The sequence below is a fragment of the Vombatus ursinus genome, unplaced genomic scaffold (assembly GCF_900497805.2).
Source record: "Vombatus ursinus unplaced genomic scaffold, bare-nosed wombat genome assembly UNPS02014791.1, whole genome shotgun sequence".
In the NCBI taxonomy this organism is placed as follows: Eukaryota; Metazoa; Chordata; class Mammalia; order Diprotodontia; family Vombatidae; genus Vombatus; species Vombatus ursinus.
The window spans coordinates 73,995,463-74,017,880 of NW_020954569.1; the positions used below are offsets into that span (position 1 = coordinate 73,995,463).

The following is a 22,418-nucleotide window of genomic DNA, read 5'->3' on the forward strand; positions in this document are numbered from 1 at the left end:
CACTTGCTGCCCTCCATGCCTAGAGAGCACTCCTTCCTTTCTTCTGCCTCCTGGCTTCTCTGGTTTCCTTCAAGACTCACCTTCTGCAGTAGGTCTTTCCAATTCCCCTTCACTGCTGGTATGTTTCCTCTGAGATTATTTCCCATTTATCCTGGGTAGATATCTTACATGTATATCTTATATGTACATAGTTATTCTCATATTGTCTCCATTATTAGACTGTGAGTTCCTTGAGAGCAAGAATCATGCCTTTGCCTTTCTTTTTATCCCTAGATTTTATACAGTGGCTGGCACATAGTAAGGACTTAATAAATGCTTGGTGACTGACTGACCAGGAGAATGACAAACAAAGCAAGTGCAAAGATCTTTGGGGAAACCTCCATATCTTTACCACAGACATCACCTGGGAAGAAAAGAATAAACATATATGTTCACTCATTTGCACAACCTACCCAGGAAATACCAAAAAAAAGTTTTACCTTACAGATGAGGATGTTGAGGCTAAAATAAGATTGAGAAAAAAGGTTAAGATTACCGAAAGTCTTGCCTACAAATTTCTAGCCAGACCCAGTCTTATAGACGGAAATTAGAAACAGGTCTCCTGATGCAGACATGCCAACATGCTCAAAATCATGTGCTTCTGATATGAGGAAAGTCACTGAAGCATGAGTTCTTCTGAAAGCCAATCTCTGAAAGCAGTAAGAGAAATTGGCAGAGATGATTCTAGCCCTGGGAACTTGATCTTGTGACATGTTAGTCATGCTGTGCATACTTTGGGGTTTCTTCTAATTGGAGAGGGATTGATAGTTTTTTTATGATTAGATAAACTTGATCAAAAATGACCTGAAACTGGAGGTACACTCAAGAATGGCTCCCTAATCTTAATCTGTTGTCAGTTGGTACTTCCATCAAGATTTTTAACGATAATCTTTTTCACTTAATCATGTTTGTGTCACAGGACTTTAATCAATCAACAATCACATATTAAGCATTTACTATGTGGAATCCACTGTACTAGGCATTGGAGATACAAAGCCAAAAGTGATACCCTTGAGAAAACATAGAAAACAAAGTAGATAAAAATAGTCATCTTTGCTTCTTATCTACTGGACTCATTGGGATTTTCCATTGATTTTGACCTCCCCATGCTCCTTGGAAGGAAGATCTTTTAGTACCCTGTTATCTGCAGCCTCTAAGTTTTCTCACAAGCTTCACTTCTCACCTGTAATGCCCTTCCTATCCCAGTCTACCCATATCTTTCCCTTTTCTCATTCTTAAACATCCTTAAATGATCCTTCTTCAAATTTGCTACCTGAAGTCTTGCCTGGGTAGCTTGCTACTAGTCCCATACTGCCTTCTTGGAATGTAATATTGCAAAGGAACTTAAGATATTTGGTATTCAATGCCTTTAATATTGTTATCTTCATTTCTCACTTAATCAATTGTTCTTATATTATAAAATCTTTATAGTACTTTCCCTATTGAAACAGGTATCTGTGTGTATCTCCTTGAATAGCTGTCCACCTCAGTGTTGTCTGTTTGGATTGCAAATTCATTAAGGACAAGGATTGGGTAGAATTATTTTACTTTATGTGAAATCACGTTGAAGGGAGGTTTTTAAGAAGGTGATTAAGTTATGTCACTGTCTTGTTTTCACAGATTTCTCATTTTTTCAAAATAACCAGTGTTACTGTCTTTTCAAAATGTTAAATTAATACCCGTTGCTCTAAGGGCATCTTTCTTCACAAATGCCACTACTGGTTCTCCTTTGCCACCCCTCTGCTGAAAAAGCAAGGTTTTACCAAAACAAAGCAAAACAAAACCTAAGAATTCTCCCATCAGTCTCTCTAGTTTCTTACACCCTCTCTGCCAATGAGAACATATCTGACTCCTGGTTCAGAACGTAAAGATCAGGAATGGGGTAGATAACTCTAGGTTAGTCATTCACCTTGTTTTATCACATTTGGATACTGGCACATTCTGTGACATCACCAATGTATATGAGAATAAAAATGTGTTATAATCAAAATGGCAGGAAATATTTTTTTCTGTTAGTAATAATTGAACTGAAAAATCTAGATAATGAATAGTCATTATATCATCTTAAACTAATACCTTAGCAAAAACAATACAACAACTAATTCCAGGTATACTTTTTGTCTAACATCTGTTTAGTCCTGCATCTGGAAATGCAAACACACTCACATACACACACACACACACACACACACACACACACACACACACTTAGTCACTGGTCCACAGTGGATACATCTATTACTGTATCACCTAAATATTGATTCTTGAGATAATAAATGAATGAATAAAAACACATTATTAAAGAGTAATTATGTGCCTGACACTATTCTAAGTGGTAGGGAAACAAATATGAAAAAACCTTGCCCTCAAAGTGTTTATATTCTAATTGGGGGGTGGTGGCCGAGAAAGGTGTTTCAGTCATAGGTTTAGAGGTAGAAGGGACTTTAGGGATCAACTAATTTACCTCCCCCACTGCTGCTATTTTTATCATCAAGGAAACTAAGACCCTGAGCAAGTAAGTGAAATGGTCCAGGTTATCCAGGTCCAGGTGGCAGAGTTGGAATTTAAACTCAAAGAGGCATGTGTAAGATAATCTATAGGGTACATCTTACAGCACCAACAGTTGGATGATGGAGATTGGAGAACCCACTCCCACTAAATAACTGATCACAGGGTGTGTGGTCTCAAACAATGCCACCACCTCCTTCATTAGGGGTGCCCACTGGAGGAGATCTAGTATGTAGGGTACATATGAACTGGGGATGGGTGAGGGAATTTTCCCAACTGTGCCTGAGTCACAGCTGCTCATGGGCATCTAGGTTATAACTACTCCAAGCAGCCAGTCAATAACTGGCACAAGAGGAGAAATTAGCAGCAAATCCAGGGGTATCTCTCTACCGCTCCTGCTACCAATGTCTCTGCCCTGCCTCTTCCTTGCCAGAACCAAGTAGCATTTTAGCCTTTAAATTTGCCACCCCCAAGACATTAAAAATTAATTTTTTTTTTGGTATGAGTGGAGGTATATACTTGTATTCCCTTGCCAAGGTAACTTGGTCCCCTGCCCCACTTGATTTACCTCTTATCTAGCTCAAGGTCACACACTCTTTCCACTTCTTTATCCGATGATCCCACCCCATTTAACTCAGGCAGCCAGATCCCCAGACATTGTCTTGCCTTCTAGAATGATCCCAAGCTCTAATCCTACTCCCGCTACCCAGGCAGTTTGGTTCAAAGATGCTAGGACCCAATCCTATACTCTCCTTACCCAGGGACCATTTAAAATAATATTTAAAATATATTATTTAAAATAAATCGAGGTATTGTACCTTTGATAAGATCTTTAAGATGTTGTTCATTTCATCTTTTAAAAATATCTCTCTAATCATTTTATAATGTATATAATATATGGGTATAGTAGTACCTGTAAAGCAACTTCATTGTGTTATAGGAAACTTTTTGGTGAGCAAACTCCCTCTACCAAAGCAAGTTGATGCCTTCTCCAAAATTTATAGTCTTAGCAGCACTTAGAAGTTAAGTGAGTTGACCAGGGTCATACCATCAGTAAGCAGCAGAAATGGAACTTGAAATCAGATTTTCCTGGATTGGAGCCAGCTGAGCAAGCCCTGAGTCACTCTAACTCTTTTATACATTAATAAATATAGATAGGCCATGGAAGCATGATCAATTTTTTTTAAACTAATAGGGAGATGTGATTAACAACAAAGAAAGTCTGGAGATCATTGCTTAGATGAGAAATGGACTGACCTGCTTGGAAGCCACACAACTTCTTTTCCAGGTCTTCTAAGGTTCAGTCTCATACTCTTTCCACTACTGCCCTAGATACAGTGTTGCTTGACTTAGTCATCTGTTGATCCATTTTGGCCTCATACTTAACTCAGCTTCCACTCCCCAAATGGATCATGGGGATAGAGGGTGTAGAAATAACAAGAGAAGCAGAATCTACCACCTCCTAGCTGTGTTCCCCATTCTCCCCCCTTCCCCTTCCCTCTCCCTCTCTCCCCTCCTCCTTTTCCTTCCCTAACCCTAGGTACTACCTGAACCCTGTGGCAAGGGCTCTGTGGTTAAGTCTACTGGACACACCAGAACTAAATGAAAATCAGGGAAACCAATCAGACTGCATTGTCAAGGTGATGCCAAAGACCTCCTGTGGCCTTCCTTTTAAAAGTTTGTATTTTATTTATTTAATTTGCTGAGTTGATTCCATCAACTGGCTGTGGGGGTTTCATCTAGGCTAGACACACCTTGGCTAGGTAATGGTTCCATTACCATCTTCGGACCACAGTTCTAGCAAACACGGGTACAAATATTTACTCAAAGTACCAGAAGTCTTGTATTAATTTATTTGTTAGCTCGCTTTGGCATTAGCCTTTATTTACCAAACTTTTGAAATGTCTTCAGGAAGTAGGGCCTGGGCTTGTGCATAGCGATAGCCTTAGGACTCTTAACTTTTCCAAAGCATAATTCCCATCCCTCCTTTTCACCGGGATCCTTCCTCTACCTCGGGCCCCGTGCCTTTCGATGCCTCCCTTCCAGTAGCTGAGGCTCTTTGGGGAAAACTGTGTGTTGGAAGCGTTTCCCTCTAGTGCCCAGGGCTCTGTGAAGAAGCTGCTGCGTAAACGCAGAAGATAAATGAATAGAATCAAGCCCACCGCTAGGCTTTCTGTTGGAGAATTCCGCCAGCAGCCGCCAACCGAGTTGCCTTTCCAGGCAGCTGAGTCACAAACAAGATTTGCCGGAGGTGAGTTCCTCATATCCTTGTTAAGGTTCTGGAGGCACGCCTTCTTTTCATACAAACCTTTCAGATAGAAGCAGATTCAGCAGACTTCAAGGGGGTGGGAGGTGCCACTGTAGAACTGTAACTGCCAGTCTTGCCGGACGGGTCTGGGAGAGAAAGCCGACAACATCTCGGGATTCAAAAAGCGGGTGCCTATTTCCCCCTACCTACCCCATGACTGTCGCCTGCTGAAAACCCAATTCTGCTTTTACTGCTGTGGTCGAACCCCGGGAAGCTGCACAGCTGGGACACTCGGTGAAGAGAAAGGGAGCCGGCTGTGAAACCCGACACCCATTCCTCTGCAAGCAAAGGAAACTTCGCACGCTGGTGAGTTGGGGAAGCCGGGCGGCAGCGGAGCAGCAGTGATGGCTGGAATGCGCTTCCCCTTGTTCAGTGTAGACGCGTCAGCCAGCTCTGTAGCCGGGTAGGGAGGAAGTGAGACGTGGAAACGGAGGTGCTGTGGGCCTGCAAAGAAGCAGACAGCTGCCGGGTTTTCTGCAATTCTCAGGCTTGGCGTGGCAGCCTGGAGACGCGCGGTTTCCAGCCTAGTCGGACAGGGAGAAGGCGTTGGCATGCAGGGCAAGCAGCTGGAAACTTACTTGGAGGCTTTTGTGGAATATTTGTATTTCAAACAGCTGGATCTGTTTAGTTTCTTTTTTAAGTAGTGTAGTGCCAACTTCTTTCAATTTAGTGGGATGTCAATTAGAAATAACATGTTTCTGATCTGATCTTCAGTGAGAAAATGAGACTGACTAAGGCAAAAGAGTCTAGTTGCACATTTCACTAGGTGAAACAGAAAACTCAGGAATAATATTTATTTCCCCCTTTTAAAAAAGCTCCTTTGCTCCTGTTTTGAACTAAATTCGGCATCTTTTATTTTGATTCAAGGGGTCAGAATGTATTAAGCTTCATTCAAAGGATTTCTCAATATCAATGACAGTCTGAAATCTAAGGATGCCCATGCCGAGGAAATGCTCAGTTTAAAAGGCAGAGAATGCCTCAATGAAAGCAACTTCTGATAAATGCCTGCTACCTGAAAGATCAGTGCCAGCTGTTTCTGTCCAGAGCTAAAATTAGTTGCATGACCCTGCAGGTGCTCATATGAGATGTCATCAGTCCAAAACGGAAGGTCTATGCCTTCAATGTTATGGACAAGAGAATTGACATATAGGTCATTCACATTTGAGTAGCAGAGTCCCCTTTTCCTCAGGGTGCAGTTTGTCAGCCTAAAGTAGTGCTCAGTATGAGTCAGATTTTGATGATCTAAACTTTGAAAAGTGGTAGATAAAAGCTTTTTAACAAATCGATGCTGGATTTTACAGCTCTATATTTTGGGACATACGTTATTGTACTAGCAAACTGTGACATTGGTAAGCTAGTCATCACCCATAAATCATAATAACAAAGCTGTTCTAAGTCCAAGTAGAATGGTCAAAATGATAACTAGCTACATGCCATTTGTGGCATTTGCCCCCAAACAGTTGTTCATATTCCTTAAATGTCTTCTCCTCCTTCCCATGAGATCAGGCCTCCCTGCTGCAAAAAGGAGAATCCTATAGAGCTGAAAACATATTCTATTCATGGCTGAATAATTTAATATTAATAAGCTTTTTTTGTTTGCTAAAATATACTATGCACACTCGACTTGAGTTTTTACATCATTGCTTTCAAAAGGAACACAAAGCATTTCAGAAGAAACTGGATGAGCCTGTTCTAATAGTTGCCAAGAAAGGATACGAGGAAACTGTCAAAAACTTGAGCAAATGACAATTCCTCCTTCTCATCAGTTTTTTCCCCACCTCTTGGACACACACATGTTTAACTTGACAGGAAAGGAAATTTGTTGGAAACTGATAGTGCTTTTCTGCAACTTGTCATTTGAACAAATACAAAGTTCATTTGCAGTGTTGTCCTAAGATTTGCTTTTTTCTGGTCTAATGAACTATTTGGGAAAAGTGGAAGTGATCTAAAAAAAAAACAAAATTCTGAAAAACAAAATATCTGGCGATTTTTAATGTTCAAACCAGGAGACTTCTGCTTAATTTCATTAACCTAAATACTAGTTCACTAGACCCAGATTCTGCAACAAAAGATTAAGGGATTGATAACACAAGTGGGAGAGTTCTGATATGGATTAATCTAGTTCTTTGAGTATATTGGCTAAAGATGTGATATTTTAGCAGTAGTACAACTTTTTAGATACATGGCTATTACAACACTGCCTTAGGGAAATAAAGAGACAAAAAACAGAGAAAGTATAAAACCATCCCTTGCCAGTAGTGATGGTATATGGTACAATGGTTAGAGCCCCAAGCTTACAGTCAGGAAGACCAGAGTTCAAATATGGCCTTAGATACTTACTAGTCATGTGACCCTGGGCAAGTCATTTAACTTCTGTTTTCAATAATTTCTTCTATTGTCTATTGGGGATAATAACAGCACTTATATCCCAGGGTTGTTGTGAGGATCAAATGAGGTAATATTTGTAAAAACACTTAGCACAGTAGGTGCTTAGTAAATACTTGTTCTCTTCCCCTCCTAAAGAAAAGTGGTCCTGGGTAGGTAGGTAGCACAGTGGATAGAGCTCTGGCCTTGGAGTCAGGAGGACCTGAGTTCAAATCTGACCCCAGACACTTGACACTTACTAGCTGTGTGACCCTGGGCAAGTCACTTAACCCCAATTGCCTCAACAAAAACAAAAAAAGAAAATAAAAGTGGCCCTGTCCTCACCATTAGCCAAGCTTATGAACTCAGAATGTAGAAACCTAAATGAGATGATAATAAGATTCTGTCTGCACCATGCCAAAAAAGCCAGAACAAGAAGGCAGCAATCCCAAACTCATTAGTTCAGTCACCTTAGTCCTATAACTAGTCAATTAATGGGCAGAAAATCCATCAAGTTCATTGTTAGTTTAATATAGGTGTGGCAAGAAAAGGATCAGGTACTGTCACCATGAAATTCTGACTACTAAATCAAGAATAATCCAAATGTGAAAGAAAAAAAAAGGAGTCAACTAAAGAAACCAATTTGATTTCATGATGAACAAATTTTAAAAGAACAATGTAGTGAAGTTGGAAAGGGAGGCATCTGATTAAAGATGAATTGAAAAGAATGTCACTAACCGATGAGGATAACATCAGGCAGTAGAAAGCTAGGAATGATGTGAGGTTCAGAAAAATGCTAAAGCCCAACAAAAAGGGTTTGGGGAAAGGGTATGGTCATAGTGAGAAGATGCATAAGGAAGGTCTTTTGGGTAGTGTAGTGGCAAGAATTCTGAATTTGGAATCAAAGGACCTGGGTTAGAATCCCAGCTTTATTATCTCTCCTTTGTGGTATTAGCCAAGTCAATTAATCTCTGGGCCTTGGTTGTTTTTTTTGTTTTTTGGGGGGTTTTTTATTTTTGTCTGTTTTTTCATAAATAGAGCCAGGTGGTTGGACTAGATGACCAGGCCAGCTCTTAACCTTTGATTCTAAGCTTATCACTTGAGCCCAAAGACAAACAAAAAGAACTACTTAACTCCCATTTTGTTTCAGTCTTTTTCCTGATTGAACAATGATCTTGGAACAATGGGATCATAGATTCAGAGTTGTAAAAGAACATCTGAGGCTATCTGGCCTAAACTCATCATTTTACAGAGGAGGAAATGGTGGCTCAGAGAAGTGAAATGATTGCCCAAAGTCACATGTGTAGCAAATGTAAAGCTGGGATTTGAACCTCCAACTCTAGACCTAGTGCTCTTTTTGTTCTACTAGACTATCTTTCAGAGTGTAAAGGGAAAAACATTGTTAATAAGAAATTAAAGCTCATAGCAGATAAAAAAGGTAATAAGAGAGCATGGATTCACCTTAAATAGGTCCCTGTTTCCAGTTCTAATCAATTACATTAAAGAATTCTGAAAGAATTTGCAGATGTGATCAAAGAGGCACCTCTGAATAATCCTTAAGAAATCATGGGGAAATGGAGAAATGCCAGAATTCTGAAGACAGGCAAATGTCCCAATTTTTCAAAAAGAACAAAAATAGATTCAGATAACTATAGATTAGTCAGTTTGATGTTGATGCCTAGTAAAATCCTACATGAGACTGTTAAACACAATGTTTGTGAGCCTTTTAGAAAGATGACAGTGATCATTAGAAACCAGCATGGTCTCACTAAGAATAAATTATGCCAAATTAACCCAGTATAAAAAGGAAATTCATTAACTGGACTGATAGTTCAAAAGAATACCACAGTTTATCTTGATCTCAGTAAGGCATTTATCATAATGGCTCATGATACCTTCATGGAAAAGATGGACTAGATATGTTCCAACTAGCTGAATAAACACATGCAAAGAATATTAATTAATGTATCCATGAAAACCTAGAGGTAAGATCCTACAGTCATGCCTCTGGTACTGTTTTTAGCCCTTTACCATTCATTATTTTTATCAGTGACTTGGCATCAGGAATGAAGCTGAAGTGTATAAGACAATATAGCCCTGAAGGTAGCTCTCTGATCCATCCCCTACTCAGTTTTCGAAATTGTTTTCCTGAGGTGGAGGTCTGCCCCAGCAAAAAGCACAAAGGCCATAGTGATGCTGTGCCTTGTATAGCCCAGAACAAAAGCTGACCCTTCCAATCCAGCCAGTTAAGGTAAGAAAATAATGGTGCCAAGAGGGTGAATCAACATAAACAAGACCTGAAACTAGGCAGAGCCAGATAGACTGGGAAAGCCTGACCAACAGGGATTATCAAAGGTAAAATTCAAGGAGAGAGCAAGGAAACATGTGACGGTGACTTCTGTAACTGATGAAATTAGAGAGCTAGAAAGCAATAGAGTTGGAAACAACAGAATAGCTGTGAGATGAGTGTGGGATCACTTTGAGCATTGTGGGAATTTAATGGAATGATTGAAAGCTATACAAGTTGGATCTAATGGTGCATTGGTGAGCTGCCCTGGTCTGAAAGGGGCTATACTTCTAGTAGAACCTCCAGGATTGATAGAATGGCAGTATTAGTCTTCTTAAACCAAAGGATTTTCTGGAACAGAAGGTAAGGGAATGTATGAGGAAAATGGAAGGATCCCTAGTCCCCAAGGGGAGAACTCTTTCCCCCTCACTTCTGCTTTGTTTGGTCTTCATTGTTTCCTTCCCAAGAGGGAATCATGGAGGAGAGTGGGGAATCTAAGAGCTGACATGGGAATTAAAATATAGAAGGTATGCTTATCAGGCTTATGCATGATTCATAGCTGGGAGGGGTAGCTGGTATGTTGAATGACAGAATCAGAATTATCTTGATAGAACAGAAAAATTAACCAAACCCAACAAGATTTCATTTCGTTTAACATTATAAATGAAAAGTCAAGTTTTTACATTGAAGAATCAATTTCACCCACAGGATGAAAAATACTTGGCTTGATAGCTGTTCATGTGACAGAGACTTAGGGGTTTTATTTCACCTTAACTCCATATGAGGCAAAAATTGAATGTGGCTGCCTAGAGAGCTAATCTTGTCTTAATCACAAAGCCACTGCCTTAGTCCAGGTCCCCATTACCTGTCACCTGAACTATTGCAGTGGCCTCCTCATTGATCTCCCTTCCCACTACATTCCACTCTATCCTCTACCCAGCTGCCAAAGGCATTTTCATAAAGCACAGACCTGACCATGTCACTCCCTTATTCAGTAAACTCTAGTGTCTCCCTTTTGCTTCCAGGATCAAATACTCATTCCTCGGTTTAGTTTTTAAAACACTTCACAACCTGCCCCTAATCTCTCTCTCCAATCTTATACATTCTTCCTCTTCTAGCATTCTACAATCCAGCCAGTCTTGCCTTCTTTCTATTTTTCATACTTGGCACTCTGTCTCATCTTGATGTCTTTGCAGTGGCCATTCTCTGTACCTGTGATGCTCCCCCTATTACCTTCATCTCATACAATTCCTCACTTCCTGCAAGATGCAGCTCAAGCCCTACCTCCTACACTAAGCCTTTATTGATTTTCCACAAATCCCAGTGCTTTCTTTCCCTAATTATCTTGTATTTAACTACCTTGTATTCATTTTATGTTATTGTTGTTCAGCCATTTTTAGTCTGATTCTTCATGACCTCATTTGATGTTTTCTTGGCAAAGGTACTGAAGTGGTTTGTCATTTCCTTCTCCAGTTCATTTTACAAATAAGGAAACTGAGGCAAACAGGGTTAAGTGACTGGCCCAGAGGCACACAGCTAGTAAGTGTCTAAAGCCAGATTTGAACTCAGGAAGATGAGTCTTCCTGACTCCAGGCCCAGTGTTGTATTCACTGTGCCATCTAGCTGCCCCAGTATTCATCTTCTTCAGCATGTACTTGTACATTATATGCAGATCAGTAGAGATGTTGCTTCTCATAGAATGCTTGAGAATAGCAATTGTTTCATTTTTTTGTCTTTGTATCCCCTGCAGCTAGCACAGTTCCTGACACATTGTATCACTTGATAGATGCTGGTTAGTTGATTAATTGGTCTGCTTTAATGGAAGAATTGTGTAGGTCAGGGGAAAGAACAGTACCACTGTACTTCATCCTGATCAGAAAATATCTGGAACATTAAGGCCCATTCTAGGCATAAAAGTTGATGATGATGATACTATAATTCTATATCCTTGAGCAGAATAACATTTGTAATTCATTTTCTTTTATGAATACATTAGTTGATGTTTCATTATCCTATTAGCTTCTCAGAACTTGGGTAATTTCCATTTGACCACTTGATACATGGTGAATGTGGCAAGGATGCTACAAATTGGTGAGTGTTGGGTGGGGGTAGGTTAAATCAAGCCCTGTGGGGAACCTCACCATTCAGTCTATCATAAGTCAAAGACTGAATACCTATTGGGGCAGCAAAGGTAATGGAGTGGTTGGGGTGCTAGGCTTGGAGTCAGCAAGACCTGAGTTAAAATCTAGCCTCAGACGCTTGCTAGTTGTATAACCCTGGGCAGGTCACTTAACTTCTGTTTGCCTCAGTTTCCTCATCTGGAAAATGGCCATAATAATAGCACCTACCTCCCAGGGTTGTTGTGAGGGTCAAATAAGATAAAAAGTATAAAGTGCTTAGCACAGGGCCTGGCATATAGTAAGTGCTATATACAACATTAGGTGGTGGTGATGGTAGTAGTGGTGGTAGTGGTGGTAGCAGTAGTAGTAGTAGTTAGGAGGAGGAAAAGGAGGAATAGCAGCTATTATTTCTACACAAATTAATTCTACACAAATTAGCTATTTGAACTGTGAGTAGAATGTGGTTCTGGAAGGTTATACCTTCTTTAAAATAGAATAAAAGAAGGTTAATGTAGCATTGTAAAAAGAGGTTATACTCATCAGGAGAAATCCAAGACTAAACATGGTAAAGGACATTTGGGGTAAATATCAATAGAAGCAGAAACAGAAATCCCCTTTTCATCTGTGTTTAATACGGACCACTTGGATAGAAAGAGAACAGAGAAGAGGAGTCTGGGAAACAAATGAAAAGCCTGGCAAGGAGACGTGGTATAGGAGTGATTATCTAAATATCTGCTGAAGGTCTCAATGCCCAAAACAGGACAGCGTAGAAGTTCTTGACTTGCCTTAATGATAATTTCCTTCCTCAAAAGGTAGAGAAATCAATGAATAGAACTGATATTCTGGATCTAGTTTTCACCAGCAAGGAGAAATTGGTTGCTAGCATGAAAATAATAGGAACCTTGGGCAAAAGTAACCAATCCAGCCAGGGTTTGGGGAAAAAGGAGAGGAAAGCTAGGCATAGTTTGATGCACATACACACGAGCTAAAATGATATAGGGGAAGTCAACCCAACAATAATAAGCTCTCAAGAATGAATAAATGCTGAACAAAGTGAGCAGAACCAGGAGAATGTTGTACACAGCAACAATCACGTTGTGCAGTGACTAACTTTGATGGACTTAGCTTTTCTCAGCAATGCAAGGATCTAAGACATCTCCAAAAGTCTCATGATGACAAATGCTATACACATTCAAAGAAAGAACTATGGAGTTGGAATGCAGATCGAAGCATACTATTTGTACTTTTTTTTTCTTCTGTTTTGTTTTGTTTCCTCTTTCTTGTGATTCCTCCTATTGGTTCTAATTCTTCTTTACAACATGACTGATGTGAAAATATGTTTAATAGTAATGCATGTGTAGAGCCTATATCAGATTGCATGCTGTCTTTGGGGAAGGAGGTAGGGAGGAAGGGGGAGAAAATTCAAAACTCAAGAGCTTAGGGAAGTGAATGTTGAAAATTAAAAATAAATACATTTTTAAAAAAATTTAAAAAAGAATAACATCCTCAAAACAAAAAGGAAACAGTCCTGATGAGGATGAAAAGGGGGATTGTCAAAAGAGACCAATGTTTTTAAACAAAGAAATCATTACCCTAGACAAGTAATAGGGGAGGAATGCAAAGTATGGCATGGCCCTGTAAGAATAAGGGCAAGAGCACTGAAGCTCAGGGTAAACTAAGGCAAATAAGGAAAACTAAGCCAAAGATAACACAGATATTTTTTAAAATTTAAGCTCTATTGAGGAAGAGGGTCAGAGAAATGATAGTACCACTGCTCAAGGTGGATGGGATGGTGATAATAGATGACACAAAGAAGGCAGACTGATGGAACTCTTATTTTACTTCTGTTTTCTCTGCAAGGAGAATCTTTGAACTGAGGACAGAACCAAAATGGCCAATAAGGAATTGTAACCCAAGATCAGTAGGAAAATGATAAAAGAGCACCACGCTACACTCACTGGGTTAAAATCACCAGACCAAGAGGAGCTATATTCTAAGTTGTTGAAACAACTGGCAGTTGGGCTTTCTGACCCATTGTCCTTTATCTTAAAGGAACATGTAAAGTGTGGTGGTGTCTGTCCTAATCCTTGATGCTGGGGAGGCCAAGGCTAGTGCATCACTTGAGTTCAAGAGTTTTGAGTCATAGTTGATCTAAAATTAATTAGTATCCACATAATATGGTAAGCCCCTGCCTAAGAGGAAGTGATTAGGTCTGGGCAGGGAAAAAAACTGAGCAGGTTAAAGCTTTTGTGCCAGTCCCTATTGGGATCAGACCTGTGAGCAGCTACTGTGCTTGTAGCCTAGGCAGGATAGGAAGACCCAACCCAATCCAACGACAACAGTGGACATTTGTTCAAGGTGTCCCAAAGTCTCAGTGCAGGTTTACACTAGTGGAGCTCTAATAGTTTAAAATCTTGTAAATATCTTTGGATTCAAAAGTCCTGAGTTAGGGGTCTTAATTCTACTACTCTAATTGCCATATGACTTTAAGTAACTCAATCTTTCTTAGTTTCAGCAATAGAAATAGGACCACCAATTCAGGGCTTTTGAATCTGAAGATATTTACAGATGCCCATTTAATAATCAATGATCATAATATACAATGGCCGGTCTGAGAAGGTGGAGGATAGGACTCATTGTAATTTGAAGACTGGAGCTTTTCTTATCCATTTATCAGTATACTGTATTGAAGAAAAAAATTTTGATTTCAAAAAGAAGGGAAGGGACATTATTAGGGTAAGAATAAAGTATGCATGTGGAGGCTTCCCAGGTCAGCATCTAGTTACTACACATTATTATTGTGTAAGCTATACAGAAATCATTTGCATGATTTGTGTTGTAATTTTCTCTGTAAAATGAAATTAAGGCCACATAAATGTGATATAAAGGTGAATTTATTGAATAACATTTTGCTACATCCAGTTTGTTTCTGTTTCCCAAAAGTTCATTGAATCACTTATATTTCTTTCTTCCCCTTCTCCAATATTTCTCTTTCAAAGTTTATTATTGCTTTTAAGTAATAAGTATATTTATAAAGATCAAGGAAGTAAAAACAAGTTTTCTCTGCTTCATCTCTGTGATAGCACTGGATTAGAAAGAGTTTTGCCACAAACAAACTAAAATTAATTATCTACGTAATCAAGAAACTTGGCTCAAAATCAATATGAGAAATATTCCACCACCATCAATTATTATATTAGTTTGACTCCTTTAGAATGAGAAGTAATTTAGAGTAGAAAAGATAGTCATTTAAATTCATAAAAGACCTAGAAACTTTTAAAGTCATTTGAAGCATCTTTAACTTGCTTTTTTTTAGACTTGACCAACAAAAGTGAAAAAAAAATTCTTAACATTCTTTCTAATTTATCATCTTTTCCATTTTCCAAACAAATAAGTAAATGTAACCACAGTTATAAACAAAGAATAGATTATCACAAAAATATGGCAGCTTTAAGTATTTCGTTATATCTATTTTGTCTCACTCATTTTGTCTTGCTAAAGAACCATAAAAATAGAAGTATTTATGTGTTTACTACCACTAAAACTATTTAGTAGATGTTAAAATTTTTAAAAGTTTCTATTGTCTTAGGTCATGGAGAGATTATGATCTTTAACATCAGATGATGAAGCCATTATAAGGAAATCAGAGCACTTTCATGTATTGAAATAAATCTTTACTGCACGAAAATGTATCTTTGCTTTGGATGCTATTAATGTTTAAGTATTTGGGTAACTTGTGGAAAATGTCAGGATATGGTGCTGTGGATTGGCCTCAGAGTCAGGGAGAGCTGTGAGATCAAATCTGACATCTGATGTATATTGAATCTATTATCCTGGTCAAGGGGTAAAATTATTTGCCTGGGATAACAGAGCCAATATATGGACAACTCTCAAAGACTCTAAGTTGAAGAACATGTGTTAGTCTACATTGGTAGAGAGAGAGAGATACCTGACTAGCAGTTTCTTACACTAATGAAGTCAAAGGTCCAATAAAAATAATGACAACAAAATCCCTCATTCTTGAGTTGGAAAGCAGCAGGTGAAGTACACAGGAAAAAGCACTGAATTTGGAGTCTTGGGACTTAGATTATAAGATGCGTGTTGATCTCACCTTTGTCACATTAACTATGTGATTTGGGGTAAATCACTTAAACTCTCTGGGCTTCAGGCTTCTCTACTAGAATACAAGGTGGTTGGACTAAATAGCTTCTGAGGCCAGTCAATCACAAAGCATTTGTTACGTACCAACTACATTCAGGTACTGGAGATAAAAGCACAAAGAATGAAATGATCTTTATTAGCAAGGAGTTCACATTCTAATGGGAAAAGATAATAAGTGTGTAATAAATACAAAACAGTTCAATACAAGGTAGTTTGGGGGGAATGATCATTGGGAAAATCAAGAGGGGCTTCATGTAGAAATGGTGGTACTTGAGCTGTCATTGGAGGGAAATGAGGGATTCTCATTTCTCTTTCCTTCTTCTCTCATGAGCTGTTACAGGAGGGAAATGAAGGAGGTGAGAATAGAGTGAATTCTGAGTAGGGGAATAGCCAGTGCTATGGGATGGAGACAGGACATGGAGTACAGTTTGTGGCTGGCTTGTGGAAGGCAATGAGGCTGGAAATATAGGTTGGGACTACTTTGTGAAAGGCTTTAAAATCTAAATAGGGGAGTTTAAGTTTTATCCTGGAGACAATAGGGAGCCAGTGGAGTTGATTAAGTAGGGGATTGATAAGATCTGATTTGCCATTAAGGAAAATCCCTTTGGCAGCAGTGTGAAGGATGGACTGGAATGGTAAGAGACTTGAAGCTAGGAGACCAATTAGGAGGCTGCTGCAATAATCTAGGTAAGATGTGAGGAGGGCCTGGACTAAGGTGGTTATAATTTGATTAGAAAGAGGGATTTGAGAAATGTTGTGGAAGTAGGAACAATATTTGGAAATTGATTTGGGATAAGGCATAGTGAGGAGTCAAAGATAATACTTGGGTTATGAACCCAGGCAAGTGGGAGGATGGTGATACTTTTGCTAGCAATAAGGAAGTTTGGAAGAGCAGATGGTTTGAGAAAAAGATACTGAGTTCAGTTTGGGACATGGTGAATGTGAGATGTCTCTGTACTGACCAGTTTGAAATGTCCAATAGGAAACTGATCAGGTAGGACTAAAACTCAGGAGAGAAAATGGTGCTGGGTATATAGATTCATGAGTCTGCTTGTGATATATAGATTGTGAGCACAGGGATGATGTAGTTTAGTTGTTTTTCAGTTGTGTCCTACTCATGACCCTATTTGGAGTTTTCTTGGCAAAGATACTGGAGTAGTTTGCCATTTTCCTTCTTCAGGTCATTTTACAGAAGAGGAAAATGAGACAGACAGTGTTAAGTGACTTGCCAGGTTTACACAGCTAGTAACTGTCTGAGGTCAAATTTGAATTCAGGAAGATGAGTCTTTCTGACTCTAAGCCTGGCAATCTATCCATTTCACCAACTAGCCACTCACAGGGATAATAGTTAAGCCCAAGAAAGCCAACGAGGCTGCTGAAAGAGAGTGGGGAGGAAGCAGAGACAAAAACTGAAGAGAGGTCTTTCCTTGCATAGGAATACCTAAAACTGGGGTTCTTAACCTTTTTTACATCATGGACCCCTTTGTGAAGCCTATGTGCCCTTTCCTACAATTATGTGTTTAAATGCATAAAATAAAATATGCAGGATTACAAAGAAAACCAACATAATGAAATTAAGTTATCAAAAACTTTTTTTTTAAATGTTCACAGACCCCAGGTTAAGAATTCCTGACCTATAGTTAGGGTGAATCAGAAGATCTGGATTCAAGTCCATCCCTGACACTTACTAGCTATATGATCTTGAGCACATTGTTTATGCTCTTTATCCTTGTCTTCTCCACATGTAAAATTTGAATAATACTTAAATGCCTCCACTGAAGTCCTCACTATACATAGGGGTAATCATGAGCTCTTAATCAAATGAGATAATATTTATTAAAAGACTGGCACAGTGCCTAGCACGTAGTAGGCACTTGCTAAATGCATATTCCCTCCTCCCCGCCCCCGAAGGCTAAACTCTGATAGCAGCAAGATTTCCGATATAGGTCCAATGATTCATAGCCATCTAAGGATCAAGTGAACTAAGTTTTGAAAGGCTCATCGCAGAAGGTAGATCATTAAATAATTATTTTTTATCACAGCAACTCATTAAACTATTATTCAATCTACAAGCATTGTAGCTTCTACTATAAGCCTGTCACTGTGTTAGAACTACAAAAGCAAAAATGAAAAATCCCCTGCCCTCAAGGAGCTTGCGTTCTATTGGAGGATAATATGTACACATTTAAATATAGACAAAATAAATATACGAGCTATTATTTTTTGTGGGGTGGGCATTAGTAGCTTCGAGGAATCAGGAAAGGCTTCATATGGGAGGTGATATTTGAGCTAAACTTTGAAGAAACCTAAGAATTCTAAGATAAGGAGTTTAGGAAGAAGTACTTTCCAGAGAGGAGAGACATCCTATGCAAAGACAGGGAGATGAGAGATGAAATAGCTGACAGGGGTGGGGAACCTGAGGCCTCGCAGTCACATGTGGCCCTCTAGGTCCTCAAGTGCTGCCCTTTGACTGAATTCAAACTTTACCTTAGATTTGTTCTGTGAAGTTTGGATTCAGTCAAAGCGCTGCACTTGAGGACCTAGAGGGCCACATGTGACCTCAAGGCCTCAGGTTCCCCACCCGTGGGAAGAATTATTTTCTGTGTCAACAGAGCAATGAAGCTACTGACTTAATGAAGTTTTAATGTTCAGTGCCACACACCTTTCTCAGAGGGATGTTATGGGGAATGTCCTACTGACAGGTGGGATTTAGTTATTGTTTGAGTCACAGAAAGTTAGAACTGGATGAAACTTAAGAGAAAATCAAATCTCTCCCCCTCATTTTATTTTGGTTTTATTAACATCATGTCTTAATAACCGAGCTAACCAGTCACATATTCTCTCTATTGAAAAGCAAATTAGCGCTTTCTTTTTTTATATAAAGACATTCTGTTGAGTGACTGACACCATTTTTAATGTTTAATTATGTCACTGGCAGGAGAATGTCATGAATTTGGAAAATTCTCTATCTAGGTTTAAAGGGGGTCCCTTTAAAGACTTCAGGGGTTCTTAACATGGGGTCTGTAAAATTATTCTTTTAGGAAATATTTTGATAACTTTTTTTCAATAGAATTACTTTTCTTTGAAACTATGTGTTTCATGCATTTCAAAACATTCTGAGAAAGGGGTGGTGGTGGCATGAGGGAGGTTCATAGGCAATTTAGACCCCTCACAAAGAAGCCAGTCCAAGCCTTGATGGAAAGACTTAAATTTTGATTTGCCTACACTTTATGACCTAACTCCTCCTAGGCTGCCAAAGGGATCCTATGACAAAAAAAGGGAGAATAGTTCATGCCCAGGGCTAAAACATTCGTCTGTTTCAAATTGCAAAGTATGCTCTGATATTTTCATTACTATACCATAAAAATGTTCATTTAGTAAAAGAGCAGGCCCTTCTTTTGGGCATTTTTATTTCCTTCATCTGCCTTCAGCCTAACTCCCGGCTACCTCTCTTCCTTTTCCTTTGTAAACACTTCTAAAATGAAAAGGTATAGGGACAAATGTTGCCATATCTACTGGCTGGACTGTGGGGTTCCCCTGGGTGCCCACCTAATTCACATTTTGTAGTGGGGGTGACATTATCATTTAAAACATTCTGAAACAAATTGAGCTGTCAAGGGATGTTTTTTCCATAAAAAGCAGCATGGGGTGAGGTAGGAACACTATCATTTTTCCTGGCCTCCTATTTCTGCATAGATAAGCCAGAGCATAGGGAGAATTCAGTACATCTACTAAACGGACTTCATTTATTCAACAGAATTCACTTCCCTATTTTCCTCCAAAGGAAGTGATCAACCTATGTAAATAAATACCTGCTGTTCCTTTGGGAGGTGTTAGTGGAATCCTTTTCTCCCTTCTTGGTGGTGAGTTCATAGGCATCTCCAATCACGAGACTGGGGCTCACATAGGCATTGTTCTCTTTGGCTATTAATTAGCTGACCCTGTTGTGTGGGCATGTACTATTACAAATGCCAAAAAAAATGCCAGATTCCATTGTAGCAAAAATATTTTCCTATAACTCATTTACCTTTATGAATCTCTGTAAATGAAACTGGCTGGTTCAGGTTGCCAGGTCTAAGAAGTTACATCAAGATTAAACCTTTGACTAATAGATGACTGGAAGCATACATCACTTTGCACAGACATTTCTAGTCCTTAGAATATCAACACCGAATAATAACCATTGGTAGCAACAGTTTTCATTTGTAGTTCAGTTTTTAAAAGCAACAATAATAATATAGTTGTATGATATTTTAAAACTTACAAAAGCATTTTCTTCCCAGCAACCCTATTAGGTTGATAGAATGAGTATTGAGGGGAGGGGAAGAGAGGGGAGATGGTTCTGTGATGTCATTGAATAGGGATCTCCTGGAGAGGAAAGCTCCTTTACTACTGAGGACCAGAATCTGCTCTGAAACTGTAGTCTTCAAGAGTTGCCTATACTAGAGTATTGAGAGGTTAAGCAGCTTGCTCATGCGGGAGGAAACTAAGGCTCAAAGAGATTGTGACTTGCCCAAGGTCACACAGCTAATAAATAGCTGAGGTAAGACTTGAACCTGTGAGTTTTAATCATCATTGTTTGGCTGGTTTTCCTGTTTCTCTTCACTCTTTGTCCTTGTACTGCATGTACCTGGTACATAGTGGATACTTAATAGTTATTGGATTCCTGAGTAGGTTTCCACATCCATTTTGTTATGTGATTTTACTGAGGACACATTATCACAAGATGGCAAACATTAAAAAATGGTGAAGTAAACACACATTAAATACACAGTCCTTCAAACTTACAGATCCTGAGTTGTGTTTCACTTCAGTCCATTTCTAGGGGTATGGATCTGGGCCATGGTTAGTTGCATGAGGTCTTTGTCCATTTGGTAGGGCAGACATGGGATCCAATCCAGAATTGGGCCTTCCCCATTAGATCTTCTTCAGGCCTTTCCTTAGGGTCTCATTGGTTGTCTAGCATTCCAAAGACATCTTAGAGCAGATGACAGTAACAGAACAGTAGGAGAAATATGTAGGAGAGAGATGAATCTTTTTCCTTGCCTGTCAGGAGCAAAGATTCTCTGTTCCTCCCAGCTTTAAACTAGTCCCAAATGGCCAATGGGGCCAGACTTGGAATGATTCTGGAGAGCAGGAATAAGGACTATGCTCCTTATTAGATCCTCTGCAGTGATCCAGCTGCTCAGACAGCCATTTCAATTTCAATTTTGGTACCTTTGAGCCACAGCATTTCTACTTAAGCTTATCAAGAAGAAATCAGCCTGCTCACCCCCTTAGAGTTTCTCTGAGGTATTTTGAGCACTGTTGTGGAACAAGCTCCTCCAGCTTAAGTGGAAATGATTAGGCCTTATAAATTCAAACCCTAGGGCCCTTAAACTCTTATCTGGGCAAATGACCTCATTGTAGTTCTACTTGTCACAGCAGCAAGATTGTCTTTTGGATTTTCCACATAGTGACTCTCCACAAATGAGGAAGAGAGATGGCTCTTTTCTACAGGGAGGCTTCTAAGCAGAACTGTGAAGGATGCAAAGTGTTTTGGTGTCCACCCAACTATCTTCCCTTTTGCTCTTCCTTCCAGGTACCCAGTGTTCTCATGCTGACAGCCCCGTGGCCCCTCCCTTCTAACCATGATTCCCAGCTTGCCTTTGCACCGACCCCCCACATGCCTGGGAATGTACCCCCTCTTTATGAGGCCGCCCTTTTTGAACAAAAATTTTCAGAGAGTGATTGATTTCAAATGCTATGTTCTTCATGAAGCCTGTCCTGATAACTCCTGACTTCTAGTGTCTTCCCTCCCAAACTACATTATATTTAACTTCTTTGTATTTATTAACAATATTTATGGTATATAGATAGAAAAATAGATATACATATACCACATGGTAAGTGTGTGTGTGTATATATATATACATATGTATTATATGATTATATGTACACATGCCAGATATATATATGTGTGTGTGTGTGTGTCTATCTATCTCATATGGTATGTGTGTATATATAATATGGTATGTACATATATATCATATGGTATATATATATATATATATAAATGTGTGTGTGTGTGTGTGTGTGTGTGTGTGTAGGATGGATCATTTCCTTCTTTGTACTGGTATCTTCAGCACCTGGCACATAGTAGGTATGCAATAAATGCTTGTTGATTGATCCTGCCCTTGATGGTCATCCCTGTGGTCTTTATCTTTTCTAATAACTTGCCATTAAAATATCAATGTCCTGTGTTCCATTTTTATATATCAATCATTTGACATGTTAAATTTAGCTGAGATGTCTATGGCTGATGATGTGGCTTTTATCATGCTATCCTCACTGCCGCCACCACCCCACATAATATACTTTCATTTTAACAGGGACATTAATGCCTGGAGTGATTACAGACAAAAGTCTTAGGCATTGGGGCAGAAAGACCTTTCTGGACCTTTCGAAGTAGACTTCTCCTAAGTAGAGGTGACCCCTTGTCATCTACCTGTGGCTCCTGGAAGGGAATCAATCCCTTTAAGAGAGCCAGCAAATTACTCAGGGCTATTAACTGTCTTCAGCACTTCTCTGCATGTTTCTGAGTATCAAACAAGTATCCCAGCAGGTTCTTTGCTTCCCCTCCTGCTGGAAG

The 22,418-nt window shown here is 39.3% G+C and overlaps 1 protein-coding gene across 6 annotated transcripts in view; it reads left to right on the forward strand.

The window, feature by feature from the left end:
* The window catches only part of RAB27B (RAB27B, member RAS oncogene family), a 203,701-nt gene that overhangs the window by 120,882 nt on the left and 60,401 nt on the right, over positions 1–22,418 (forward strand). The window contains exon 1 of one of the 6 annotated variants that reach the window (XM_027869123.1): positions 4,454–5,161. The exons of the other annotated variants lie outside the window; for them this stretch is intronic. The gene's annotated coding sequence lies outside the window, so the exon portion shown is untranslated. Of the gene's footprint in view, positions 1–4,453; positions 5,162–22,418 lie in introns of those variants that run through there. 6 annotated transcript variants of the gene reach the window in all.